Source organism: Thunnus maccoyii, chromosome 22, assembly GCF_910596095.1.
Source record: "Thunnus maccoyii chromosome 22, fThuMac1.1, whole genome shotgun sequence".
In the NCBI taxonomy this organism is placed as follows: domain Eukaryota; kingdom Metazoa; phylum Chordata; class Actinopteri; order Scombriformes; family Scombridae; genus Thunnus; species Thunnus maccoyii.
The window spans coordinates 7,780,583-7,794,649 of record NC_056554.1 but is presented as its reverse complement, the minus strand read 5'-3'; the positions used below and the strand labels follow the sequence as shown (position 1 = coordinate 7,794,649).

The following is a 14,067-nucleotide window of genomic DNA, read 5'->3' as shown; positions in this document are numbered from 1 at the left end:
GGTTGCCTAATGTAGCATTCATGTCATACTATTCAGACAGTATTTACAAGCAGGAAGGAGGAAGGAATGGAAAAATGTTATCCTCCTTATTGTTGAGTTGTGGAATTGGGAATTCCTGACAGCAACGGAAGCTCCCACTCGGTAAGATGAGCTACTGTACACAAATGTCAACAATTTGGTGGCAAAATGTCTGCAAAGCCATCATTAGTAGCAGTTACATCTACATAAAATCCAGTTTAAACACTTGCTTTTGCTAATTAAAAAGGAGCAGTACATTATTTGTTTGCATCTAGTTTTGCTTGTGAATGAAATGCTGCTAACATGTAACATGATAAAAATATAGCCAATTTAGCTACTAATGGGGGTAATATTGCATGAATGTTTGCGAAGGCTTGCCCTGTTCAATTCTTTGTTTGAGGTTGTGCATATTGTTTGTTAGACTTGCTAACCAACAGACTTGCTTTGTTTGCATTGCTTAATATTAGTAGGCCTCACTGTACACATAGGCTTGCAATGCAGTTAGTGATATATTTCTTGTTTATTCTCTATTTAATCTCCATCTCTATTTACAGTTTTTGTTGTATGTGATTCTGTGTTACTGTATAGGCTGTAGCTGGTTGCCATTATTGTTGCCTGTCTTCTCTTAATATATACAGATTCATAGCCAAGACGTGTACAGCTGCTGGTTAGTAAACTTACAGTAGCTTTAAATAACCTTGTCTTCAAAATACAGTGCCATTTGGCCTGTTTGAACACAGGCCGTATTATTCTCAGTATATGCTTTTAGATTCATTGAAATGTAGTAGCTAGTTTACTTTTCCTGTTTACATGTGCGAGTATCAAGTAATTCACCTAGTTTGGCTTTTGGACGTCTGCATGTCTTGATATGTAATGAAACATGCCTTGTTTGACTGTGAGTTTTGGATATGAATCTTTTTAATGTGTGTGACTGGGCGCCATCTTGGCTCCACCAAGCAGCATTGGCCAGGAGCCAAGATGGCAGATGGTTGCTTGTCTGCAGGGTTTGGATTCCTACAGGGCCTCTAATACAGCAAACACAGACAACGGGGTGGAGGAAGATGCTGCTCTGACAAGGATGCTGGTATTTATTGTCTCTCTGTGTGTCTCTCTCGCTCCTTGTTTTGCTTTCTCAATCTTTTTTTTTTTGTTATTTGAACTTTGATTCTGTCCTCCCTGATTCAATTTCATTGTAAGTTTTTCCCACCCATTCCATTTTGGCCTCTTTTTGTGTGTTCCTTTTTCTGTTGTCTGCTCCCATTTTTAATATCTTTATTAGAGAAGAGATGTTCTGGTGGAAAACAGACAAGATAAGGATAAGTCAGAAAAATAATAAGTAAGATATCATCTACTCTCAGTGTCATTGGTTTAATCTATCTTGTCACCTTTATTAATTTATTCCCTCTATCTACACTCTCTCTCTTCTGTTCATAATCTTTGAAGCTTAAAACATCTTTTATCCCTTCCATCTTTTTGTTAGTGTCACATAATTGTCAATTTTTCCTTTAAGAACTAATTAAAATTAAATTAATTTCTCATTTACACCACAGCTTTTTATCTTTAGTAGTTCAAAATGTTTTCTAATTGCTCAAAAGTGAATTTAATGAGTCCCTCCCTCCTCTCCTCTCATTATATGGATTTTTGTAGTGTAATTATGGTAGAATTAATCAACTTTAAAGTATAACTTGTAAGTTATGAGTCATCGGCGTGTTTTCTCTGCATTTTGCATTCTCGCTGCAGTACATTTTCAATCTGAACAATTTTGCTGATGCTCTTGTTCAGAATATTTTGCAGTGCGCGACTGCAGCGTAGTAAGATTAAATCCCTGTAGTACAATCGGTTGCTGATATGAAACACACAGGATGAGTTCCAGGACAGGAGATTAGATTAAAACTTTGCTGTGCATCTGAAAAAAATTCAATTATCTTCCCCCAAACAAATAGATAGGAAATGAAGAATTGCTGAGTATTGAAAAGGGAATCACATTTATAAATTTGTTTTGGGGTTGATATTAGAGTCATTTCATTCAGAGGGAAATTATCTGAGCTGGGAAGGAAAATTTTTTCCTGCAGCAGTAGTGAAAAGGATATCTGTATCTTCCTCATTCCTGCAACCATTCATTTCTGTGTTCCTTTGTCTTCTCATTTTTTGTTTCCTCCCTTCTCTTAATCACTCCGTATTTCTCCCACTTTCATGTCTTCGTTTTGTCCCTTATGCCTTCTCATTCTCTTTCTTCCTCCCCTGATTTTGACTCCATCTCATCCCTGTCAACCTCTCTCTCGCTCTCATCTCACTGCATCCCATTCTATTTTCCACATCTCGATTTTTCTTTCTCCTGGAGCAACAGTATGTATACACCCGGTTGCCGTGGCAACGAGAGGAGGCCACATGAGCGGGTGGATGAACAAAAGACCCAGAGACCCTCATCCAGAGAGAGAGAGAGAGAAAAAAGAGAGAGAGGGAGAGAGAGAGAGAGAAGGAAAATCAGATTTCATTTTTAGGCGAGGGGTTTGGTGTGTGTGGAAAATGAGGAGGAGGTAGAGGAGGAGAAGGAGGAGGAGGAGGAGAGGGGGGAGGGATGGATAGTGTAGGTGAGGTGAGTTCATAAATGAAAGAGAGAGAGAGAGAGAGAAAGAGAGAGAGGGGGAAGGGAGATGTGGTTAACAAAGCAAAAGAAGGGAAAATGTTTCTGTGAATAAAAAAAGAAAAGCTTAAAAATGCAACAGTGCATTATGTAAAACTGAGGCTGTGACACCCCCTATGGCTAGTGGAGGTGTCTCAGCATTAGAGATGACTTAAATCGCTTTGAGCTGCAGAAGATTGAGTGTCATTTTCTTATTGTTAAGATCATTTCAAAGGTATTTCAATAGGTGGTACTTTCAAAGGCAATTTGTGTGAAGATCTTAAAGGCGCATGTAATTTAATGAAACCGTTCCCACTTCTATATTACTGGCTCCATATTACTCTAATGTACCAGCAGTGTGCAGTATGTAATGTAGAGCAGCAGTGATATATGTGAGAAAGGGAAGGCTATTGACAAATGTGTGCCAGATTTTAACCAACAATATGGCTTTTCAGCCAGCAGTTTGTTTAACACCAGAAGAATCAGTGCTCTAGATTGTGAGTGTTTAGTGGCCCCCCCAAAGGGTCGTAAGGGCTCACGAGATGATTAACAAGTAAGGGAAGAGGAAGAAAAAAAAAAAAATTTTGCTGAACAAAAGTGTTTAATATTTCAGATATTGGTTTAATTTTCGCTTTTCGCAATAATGGAGAGTTTTACCTCCTTAGGCCTAAAAACGTCAATATCACTCTAGTTCACAGTTCATAGACATATGAAATCTGTGAAAAGTGGTGTAAGAACTGTAGGCATTGCTTGGTTATTAAGGGTCATAAGCTAAGAAGTTTGGGAACCATTGTCCTTGGGTGAGGAAGTTGTCAATTTCATTTTGCTTCCTTGGATCAATTTGTTGACTGATCCAATTTAATTAAATTGATCAAAGCTGATCATCATTGCACTGTAAGTGAGACTAGCAAAAATTATGATGGGAGGCTATGACATTTTGTTTGTGGTATTCAGGAGGTGATTCATCACTGGTAGGGAAATATTACTGCTATTGTTGTGGGTTGAGAAAATGTGCTCTTTATCTCCATATACCCGTCTCATCAACACCTACAGACGTCTCTTCAGTAATATGTGAGTGGTGGAAACTTCTGTGTTTTTTTTGAGAAAATTCCCTGACATCATAAAAAACCCTCAAACAGGCGCTGACACTTTTGTCAAACTTCACCAGAATGATCAGTCTTTGAAAATTTTATTGAACTTACAAAAAGTTCAGGATGACATCTCGACTCCTTATACAAATTTTATTGTGCCAGAGTGTTTTGGAGAAGGGTTTGTCAGTTTGGTTCATTTGTGCTTTGTGAGGAAGGAGTTCTCTAAAACACATTGACACAATGAAATTCATTAAAACTCTTTCAAAACCAACAGGATAATAAGAACGATGAGAGTTTTAATCTGAGAGAAAAAATGCTCTTAAGCAGCAGCTGTAAGCAACTTTTCTTGCTGCTTCAGCTTTAAAAATGCATTACATTACACTTAGATAAGAATTGTTTAAAAACTCTTTATGCTTACACTTATTACATTATATTCCAGTGAGTTCAGCATTCAGCTGTAAAATATGATGCCAGTGTAAATATGCTGTATGATATGATGTGTAATTATCCATAGAATAAATCCTTCCTTTAATAGACCACCTCAAGGCTTCCTCCAATTACTCCAGCAGCAAAGAAAACAACTAAATGTCTCTTGTAACTACTTTAATCAGCATATTCAGTCGCACTGCTTAGCTAGTAATTATGTTGCCCTTGTTGTTGCTCATTCCGAACAAGAAGCAGACTTTCATTCAGTCTCACAAATGAAGCTGTAACCTGGCAATAATTAGGGGGAAAAAATTACACTTGGGAAAATGTCAAGTTGATTTCCACTTCAAGCCTTCATCTCATTATTTTTGTTCTTTTTCATTAACTTGTTTTTTCATAAGAGGCGTGGATTCACACATAGAAACAACTTTGTTAAAAGGAGGTTATCTTCTGATGCAGTGTTTTGGATGCTGTTTGTTACCTCTCATAATCAACTATAAGATAATAACCCCAAATGCTCCCATCAGTTCATTAACCTTTGAAGTATATAATTATCAGCTGAGCTAGTGGCAAATGCTGTCCTATTTGCCTAAGTAAACGTATGGAGCGCTGATTCTTTGCAGAATATACAGATAGACCCTTCAGGGCACTAGTGGGAGAACCGTATTCAATTATCTTGCCTATTAAAACTTGTCAGGGGTGTGTGTGTGTGTGTGTGTGTGTGTGTTGTGTTAGCTGAAACAGGACAGCCTTATGCAAATATAATTACACCAATTAAACCACAGAGGGGCCTCAGAGGGGGTTTTGGGTGGAACGACTGGCAGCAGTTGTGTGCGAGTGTTGGTGTGTGTGCCAGTAGTTATGGTTTATGAAGCTGGTTCTCCAATTCCAATGTGTGTGTATGTATTTGAGTTGATGTGCACACGTGTGGGTGTTGACATTCTGTGAACACTGTTCTTCACACCCTTCCCTCCATCCCCCATCAGCACCACCATCACCCCATCCCCCAAAGCCTGCTTCTCTGTCTGTCTTCAGGGAGCTGAAGGAGCTCAAAGGAGAAGCTTGGGAGGACTTTCTGTTTGGGGGTAGAGATGGAGGAAGGGATGAGGACATGGAGCCTGGAATACAGGAGAGAGTATAGATGAGAGAAAGACTGAACGAGTGAGGCCAGGAACAAATCAGCTGCCACTTCACATGTAATTGGAGGGATATAAAATATAGACCGGTGTTTCCTTGTATGACCAGTAACATGAAGAAAAGGTCTTACATTTACATTTTGTCATTTGGCAGACGCTTTTATCCGAAGTGACTTACAAGTGAGGCAAGACAATCGAGCATTAGAGGACAGTGACTCAAAAAGAACTGTGGTACAAATTCTCAAGTAGCTGACCAGGTACAAGTGCAATGAGAAAGAGCGCTAGACTGAAGATTTTTTTAATTTATTTTACAAGAAAGTCGTGCAACCATCAACGAAGTGCTGAAGGTTAAAGGTCTTCTGACTTTCTTCTTACATAAAGTATACTCTGAGATGACTCCAAGTAAGAACCGTTGTCCTTTTTTGACTTCAGTCATTGAACCTACATCAGGAGGTACAGACCAGAAGCTTTGTGAAAATGAAGTGAAAGGCAGATTTGACCTTTTACTGTGCTGCAAGTGGATGTGCTTTATCTCCTTGTATTAATTAAGCTGTTATTTAGTAGGAAAATGTTTAGTAGGAAAATGTCCATGGTATGGATATTTCCATACCATGACTGATACAAGCACACAGAGTAAAGGTTGAGGTATGCATGATACAAACTAGTTTGTACAATATGTCCAAGCTCATCTGAAGGCAAAGCTGTTTTTCAAACAGACACTCAAAGGGAGGGTAAAAAGCTTAAAAAGGTGCAAGATGTTACAATGCCGTGTAAAGTGTGCATGCTTGTTGGATAGTCTGTGAGATTACAAAAGTGGTCAGTCGCAGCCCAATGTCAATGTCAGAAGGGTGTGGAAGGAGAGGAATTAAACGCTGCTGAACGGGCCATCAGGCACTTCGTTGGAAGCATACTGACGCCTTAATGGCCTCTGTTTGATGTTTTGCCACCTTATTTTTGAAGAAGATATCTGAGGACAACAAACTGTTTCCAACATTCTTACCCTCTTCCACAGCCAACAAACTGACTTTTAATAAAAGCTATAACCAGTCCTCTGCTCTTGCACATTCAAGGTTAAGGGTTTGAGACTCAAGAACAAAAGTGGGGTGTATGAAAGAAGATGAAGGCAGAGAAGAGACAGATACATTCAAGCTCAAGGATAGATGGACTGACTGAAATTGTGAAGCACAAGAGGATGTCTGAGCAAAAAAGAAATGAAAAAAGTAAATAGCGTTAGAGTCAGAAGAGTCACTGGCTAACCTGATGTAATATTTGCTGACATTTACTGGTGATTTTGGTGCGTGTTTCCCCTCGTTTCCCTCGAACAGATCGGTATTCATTGGATTTTGCCCAGGGGGCAACACCGGTGACTATTGCTGTCAGGTTAAATTTACTCCTGAGAAACTACCTGTTCATACATTCAGAAGAAAAACAACTGAATTTTTTCTGACATTGTCTAAAAAATGTCTTCAGTCTTACTCGCATGGGAGATAAACTGTCACCACAATACAGTTGAGGTGATTGTATCGCAAACATCAGCGGCTACTGGAAGTTGTTGTCAAGCATTCATCTCTGTGTATTACAGAATACACGACAGCATTGCACACTCGACTGCACTTTACTGAGTTTACAGCATCTCATGTAACTCCGTAAAGTGCAGTCGGGTTTGAAACCAAGGAAAGTTATCAAAAAGTTCTCACTGCAGACAGATGATTGTGTCAAATGCGATCCTCAATGTCATTCCAAGCTTTTTTTCTCCACCACATTATGGCCAGCATACCTCTTGTCAGAGTGATGTGAAAATGAAATACAGTAAATTGAAATGCGGCTTTTCATTGTATTTTAGCTGATGTCAGTTTTAGAGACAAGTTGAATGTTTTTTTTTCCACATGAAATGATTCTCTGAAGGCTTCCTGGCAGGTGTCCAAAGATATATAAGTACAGTATGAGCACATATATTTTGCTTGTTTCAATTCAATGTAGCATACGTGTGTAACGTGCATGCAAAGATTAGTGCAAACTGAGTTTACCTGTTTGTTTACATTGGACAGATTACATTGAATGACATCCAATGCAATATCTGCACATGGCAACAACAGTATGGTTAAGTTTAGGGAAAAACTGTGCTTATAATAAACTATGGTTAATGTTTGGTAGGCAACTGCAACACTTCATTAAGGTTAAGGAAACATGGTTACGGCAAGTGTGACAAAATTAGAACTGTGCTCTCCTGCAGGAAAAGTCCGACATGCCACACACCCATCCACCTCCTTGACCTCCATACCCTTATTTTCCACATCACTGCATAAAGGACCGCCGTGGATAGATCTCTCTCTCACACACACACACAGCAGGGAAAGATTGAGAGTGAGACATGAACTTTGAATTTGCTCTGCTCTCTGCTCGTGGGGGATGAAGCCTTTTTTCTTAAAAGGGACTCCAAGCTCCATAAAATATGCTCTAATCTCATACAGTATTTAACGAACATATGATTTATGTGCACTTCCCACCTTGCAATCTCTATTTTAGCTCTCAGAAAAAACTTTAGGTCTGTTCATCTCCTCTCCTGTACTCTCCTGTCCTCTCCCCTCCTCTCCTTTCCTTTCCTCTCCTTCACTCTCCTCTCCTCAGAAGTAGAAGTGGCCTGCTAATCAGTCAGCAGATGTTTAGGTGGGAAAGACGCCACTCTCTTCCTCCTCCCTCCTGTCACTCCTTCGCCCCCTTTTTAATTCCCTCTGAATTTCTTCTTTCGGTCCTTGGTCACGAAAGCTTAAAACGAAGGAGCAGCTGGATTCATTCCTCCCTCCTTTCCTTGATCAACCTGTTCACCCTCCTGATGAAATTATTAATCCATATTCATATGCTGATTATTGAACCATGTCTTTTAGTAATGGATGCAATTTTATTATATTCTCAACACACATAACACACAACAAAGCACTCTAGTCCTTATTCCACCCCCCCTCTCCTTGCTCGCCCCCTTCTACCTCTTTCTTCAGTCTCAACCCCCTTCTTATTACCTCCTTCATTTCATCTCGCCCACTGTTGTCTGTTTGCTTAAGGAAAGGGCTCGCAGGGACAAATAAGAAGGAGATGGATATAAGTAAAGGTTAAGATAAAATGACATTAAATAGAACCTGTATGTTTTGTATTACTGTACATGTATTCATCATGCCATAGTGTATACAGTGGATGAAAAATTCAAGTTGGAGGACAACGGGGGTCATTTAACACTGGTGAAGGTTACTGCAGCTGAAAATTCAAGAAAAGAAAATCACATTTTTCTATGTGAGAGCAGCAGACATTCACCTTCAAGGCAACACAAGGGTATAACTGTTTTCTTGGTGAATACTTTTGCATAAAGCACCTTTGAACAATGTGTTGTGAATTTGGTGACCCAACCAAGAGCATCACCCACTGTGGAAAGACATGTGATTTGCTCCATTGTAGATAAGAGGTGGAGATGCTGGGGATTGAACCCAGGACCTCATACATGCGAAGCATGCGCTCTACCACTGAGCTACATCCCCTCTATTTAAAGGATGTTGTTTTATTATTAAGGCTTTATTCAAAGAAGACACAGAGGTAAAATGTTATAAACGTAAAGAGCAGCTGAAATTGGTACTTTTGGTTCCGTCAGGTTTAATCATTTTAGAGATATGGCAAGGCTACACCTGATTTTTTGTGAACACTTTACATGAAGCATCCTTGAACAAGGTGTATCGTGTAGAATTTGGTTACCCAAACAAGAGCATCACTCACTGTGGAAAGATTCCTGCTTTGCTCCGTTGTAGATAAAATATGGAGATGCTGGGGATTGAACCCAGGACCTCATACATGCAAAGCATGCGCTCTACCACTGAGCTACATCCCCTCTGTCAAAAATTTGTTTTATTATTAAGATTTTATTCAAAGAATGCGCTGGCGTATAAACGTCATAGCCTTTCAGAGCACCTGAATTTTGTTATTCTGATTATATCAGGTTTATTCAAATGTATTATTTACATAAAGCATCCTTGATTTGTGTAACTCAACTGAGAACATTACTCAGTTTGGAAAGTGCCTTGTGCCATACCACAGTAGATAAAAAGTGGAGATAGTGGAGCCTTTACTTGAAGAAGCAGGCGGGATGGTATGAACGTCACCACCTTTTCTCCATTTATTGCTTGATCACTTAAAAATATGTGGTGAAATGTGACAGATTCCACATCTCATTGAATTATAATGCACTTTGCTACAGTCAAAGGGGACATATGCTTTTTGTGATTTTCTGTCATTTATATACTATTATATAAATATGAGATTTTTTAATATGTTTTTGTGAACTGTAAATCATGCAAAGATATTCCAGTAGAGCCCCAGAATAAAAATATAGGCTTGGAAATATGCAGAATATGTCCCCTTTAATATTGTTCAGTTTATTAGGCTTTTCATAGACTATTAGATTAAAGGTGCCCTGTGGAGTTTAACAAAAGTTATGTTAAGTGTCAGTGTTTCTCACTAAAAGCGTTGTATGTATCCTTGAGGTCTACCAAACATGTTTAGTCCATTTTCTTCCTCCTTATCAATTTTTTTGAATATTTGAAACAGTCCAGTGTTTTCTAGCTAGTAGTCTTCTTCTTCACATCCTGTATGGGCACATTTCTATGCCTCACCACCACTAACCATCAATCAGTGAAATAAAATGAAACTAGCAACAAGAATGTGCCTTGCCTCACCCATGTCCGTGTGCGTATGCTGGATACAAACTCTCGTAAAACGTTGGTCCATCGCACTACTAGTGGTCAAAAACTCCACAGGGCACCTTTAACTTTCTGGTGGTAGGTTCAATTTTGGGTGTCATCTTCAGTAAATATATTTTTACTACAGTGAATGCTACTCCATAATGCTACTTTCAATTCATTGTATGACGTATACAAAAGTTTTGTTTTCCTGCAGATTGAGGTCATTTTTCAATAAGTAAAAAAAACTGTACAAAATATAATTAAGTGCTACTTGACTGTAAAATTCAGTTGGGTATCCACATAAAAAATATTAATACATTTTAATGAGCTTGTATGTTACAGTAAATAGGGCAAGAAACATTTTCAGTCAAACAACATAAAAGAGCTAACATACGCAGTGTGTATTCCGTTTCCAGTGCACTTATGTACTCTCCTTAGTGACTTAATGATATTCATGTTTATGTTAAACAAGACAAACATGAAGCCTACATACATGTTTTCCTGCAAAATGACTGTTGGTTTGAACCATATTTGCAGTTCTGGAGATGATTCTAACTCACAGCATTTAACATGTGAGATGGAGGACTATTGTGACTGTAGACAGTCGACATATGCACAGTGAATTATTTCATCAGTGATCTATAGTGCAGTCTAATCTGTGTAATCAACCCATGAATCAGCTGAATGAAATAATCAGTTTCCTCCATGTAATTATAATCTCTTATCCTTTCAACACCGACTACTGTGTGCTGTAATTATTCCAATGTGATCTTGCACAGTCTGACTGCAATGCAATTTTTCTTGTAAATGAGTGTGCAAGGCTTAAAGTGCTGATGCCTTTTTTCTCACTTGTACTCCTGAGTTGTAACATGACATTGTATTTGAATGGATATAAGCAAAGAACATATGTGAAAAGTATTTGCTATATTAACCATTTTGATTTTTTGTAAAAATGTGTAAAAAATCAAGCTGAGGATGAACAGAGATATATGATAGGGCTAAATTAATTTTTTTCAGCTCTGGGAAGAATATAAACACGGGTCAGTGGGAAAAAATTGGCCTCGGTATCAGACTTGATATACTGAAGCTGGATTCTGTACTGTTTCACAGCCCTGACTCCAGTATAACCAAAGCTTTCTTCTCCCTCAAACAATAAATGCTTTGACACTGAAAGGCCTTGAACATTTTCAGCAAAGCAACTCTTGCCTCTGAAATGGGGATATTCCACATCTGCTCAGGCCCACATTGCAGCACAGTGATAAAGCCGACAGAGGCAATCCCAGCCAGAGTCAAAAAGTGTAGTAGTGTTGACTGTAAAAGGTTTAAATCTCTCTGCTATCAGCTGCCCACAGCAGTTTATCTCCCAGCACTGGGGACTGTGCTTACGAGCATGTTTCCGCAATGAAAATCTACCGTGAAATCTATGGTGACGTAACTTGAATGTCATTTCTCCCTGAAATTCACATTTATTCTTATTATAAAGAATATAGACCCTCAAACTGCTGCTAATGATAACCAGATAACCAGCCCTCACTCTTTTTTTCAATTAAGACAGCTGGGTGAGGATCAAAACATGTTGTCAAGAACAGCTTAGCACACAATAGCAACACCGTCTTATCGTTTCAGAGGTCAGATTTTATCATTAAGAAACGACGACCCCGATCACCTCACATGCTACAAATCTATAAGTAAACAGCTTGTCTCATATTACCCTCTGCTGACCCACACTAACACCTCACACACATATCTGACATTGATTATGGGTTGAAATTTACCATGGAGGAATGATGGGAACGTAACCTTGTTAAAAAACACACACATAAAAGGAAAACCTACCATACCATACATTTAATCACATTGATACTTGTTGGTGTGTTAGTTAATACAGTACAACTGATTTTTACCAACAATACACATATTGTGTGAAAATCACCTTTTTGTACTCAAAACTAGCTTTCATGGAATTGAAAGGTGAGTTAAGCTGAATTCTGTGTCCCTTCCTCAAATGTAGCCAAGACAATTTCATTTGCAGACTTCTGTGATCTTCTGGGTGGTCACATACCACATCGTCAATCCCCTGTACAAATGTTGGCCCTCATCTAGTCCCCATTTCCCACATTGCTTTTTAAAAAAATATTCTGACTGGAAGGAGCCCGGCAGAAATCAAGGGTGTGTGGATACCATTAAAAAAACCCAAATTATTTGGTTTAGTTTGGGAAAAGATTGAGATCATGGTTAAAATTAACCAATGTTGATTGTAAGGACACACAGGATGTAAGCAGTGGTCTGCAATGTCAAAGTCAGACCCTTTGTACACCCAACCAAGTGATCAACCAACCAAACAACCAAACAACCAACCAACCAACCAACCAACCAATGCAACCAATGAAAATGCAAACACTACTGTACATTTAGTATAACATTATATAACACTCATTTGGCAGACAATTTTTCCAAAGCAACAAATTGTACAAATTAACAGAAAGTTGTCCATAACATTTATTTTTAACCAGGTTATTACTGTGAAGCAACAGTCCTAACCACTATCCAACATACAGTAGATCTCGCCAGCCACTCAACGCGCCACCTCCGAATATGAAAATTTGTCACCTTATATAGACGTCATCTGAACTGCACCAATTCTCTGGGTCCAAATTACTACGGCTGCTAGATGGCGTCTATAGGTTGTTTTTGGCGACTGACATTTTCTTGGGAGGACAGACTCAGTTGAACATAATGTAAGCTGGTGATAAAAATTTGCTTCCTCTTTCTTTGCACCCACACATTCACAATCCTGTTTTTCAGATTTATATGCTGCAGATCACCAAGGGTTTTTTTTTTCTTACACTAGTCATGTATTAATGTCACAGTGAGATGAGGAGCTTTACTTTGTACCGAGCACTTGTTTCTTCAATTAGATCTCAGCGGGATGGAGGGGTACAATGTCGTACTTGCCCCGGGCTCTCTCCTACTCTCTCTGCTTCTCCACACAGTTAGAGTGGGTTAACAGGATTAAGGGGACATTTGCATTGGGCTGGGTGGAACGCCTAGAACGTTGGCAGTGGCTCCATCATGGTATGAAGTCGAATAACATTTAGAGAGCTCAACGGGTGGCGTATTTAGGTCAGATTTGAAAATTGCATACATTAAACACACACAAATACACCCAGGGGATGCTAACGAGTACTGAGAAGAGCATCCTTTAGATAGATAGACAGATAGATGGATCCCAGTCACAAGAAGGAAAATAGGATTGACACTGTTTAAAAGAGGAGCGAAGGAGGCAGTGTTGAGGGGGTGCATCTTAATGTTGATCTAAGAAACAGAGTCTGGATCATAAGGGAGTTGATGTTGGCATAATCTACTTAATCTGATTGAGGGCAGTGCTGTCTTCACAGGCTCAATAATTGATAACACCATCTGCTGTGGAATCAATCTCCCAGAATTTCACACATAAGGAATTAGGTTAGAGCAACACCGGGTAATTACATTTTACCTTTCTTAGTTTGCCATAAGGAGACTGATGCTGGATAATCAACAGTACTCTATCATTATAGTCACAACAGGATGGATGTGCATGTAGTTCTTGAGCTTTATGGGCGTATTTTCTGCTGGTTAGCCCTCCAGAAAAATAATGGTTCATCTGGAAATATTACCTCACTCAGATTGCATTGAAACATTGTGATGTGCACCCTCACGTGAAAGTGATGATCTCAGCACATCAGCATACATTACTCAATTTAAGTGACCAGCCTTTGTCGAATAGCAGCATGTGTGTCTTAAGCACCTCCTGCTTCTTTGAAGGATGAAGCTAATGATTTTATTTCAGCTCACGCTAAAGAATGACTCTGCCACAGCTTCACAAGCTAATTATAGCTGAAATGATCCCTTTAATTAGACAAGGGGTTTTAATAGGGTATGCTGTGTCTATGTGGGTGTCTGTGTGCGTTCATATGGCTTGATTGTGCTTGTGTATGTGTGTGAATGACATGTAAATAATTGATTGGTTAGCATTGTTTGAACATCTTTAATTCACAGCACGGGGATGGATA

General features: G+C 39.0%; 1 protein-coding gene and 2 non-coding genes across 4 annotated transcripts in view; 1 reads left to right on the top strand and 2 right to left on the bottom strand.

Annotated features, from left to right (window-relative positions):
• The window catches only part of sema4f (sema domain, immunoglobulin domain (Ig), transmembrane domain (TM) and short cytoplasmic domain, (semaphorin) 4F), a 105,446-nt gene that overhangs the window by 31,988 nt on the left and 59,391 nt on the right, over nucleotides 1-14,067 (top strand). Inside the window, exon 3 of one of the 2 annotated variants that reach the window (XM_042401196.1) lies at nucleotides 979-1,102. The exons of the other annotated variant lie outside the window; for it this stretch is intronic. The gene's annotated coding sequence lies outside the window, so the exon portion shown is untranslated. The remainder of the gene's footprint in view (nucleotides 1-978; nucleotides 1,103-14,067) is intronic. 2 annotated transcript variants of the gene reach the window in all.
• On the bottom strand, nucleotides 8,750-8,821 carry trnaa-cgc. Its single transcript has one exon. It is a non-coding gene; the product is annotated as a tRNA-Ala (tRNA).
• On the bottom strand, nucleotides 9,094-9,165 carry trnaa-ugc. The gene has a single exon. It is a non-coding gene; the product is annotated as a tRNA-Ala (tRNA).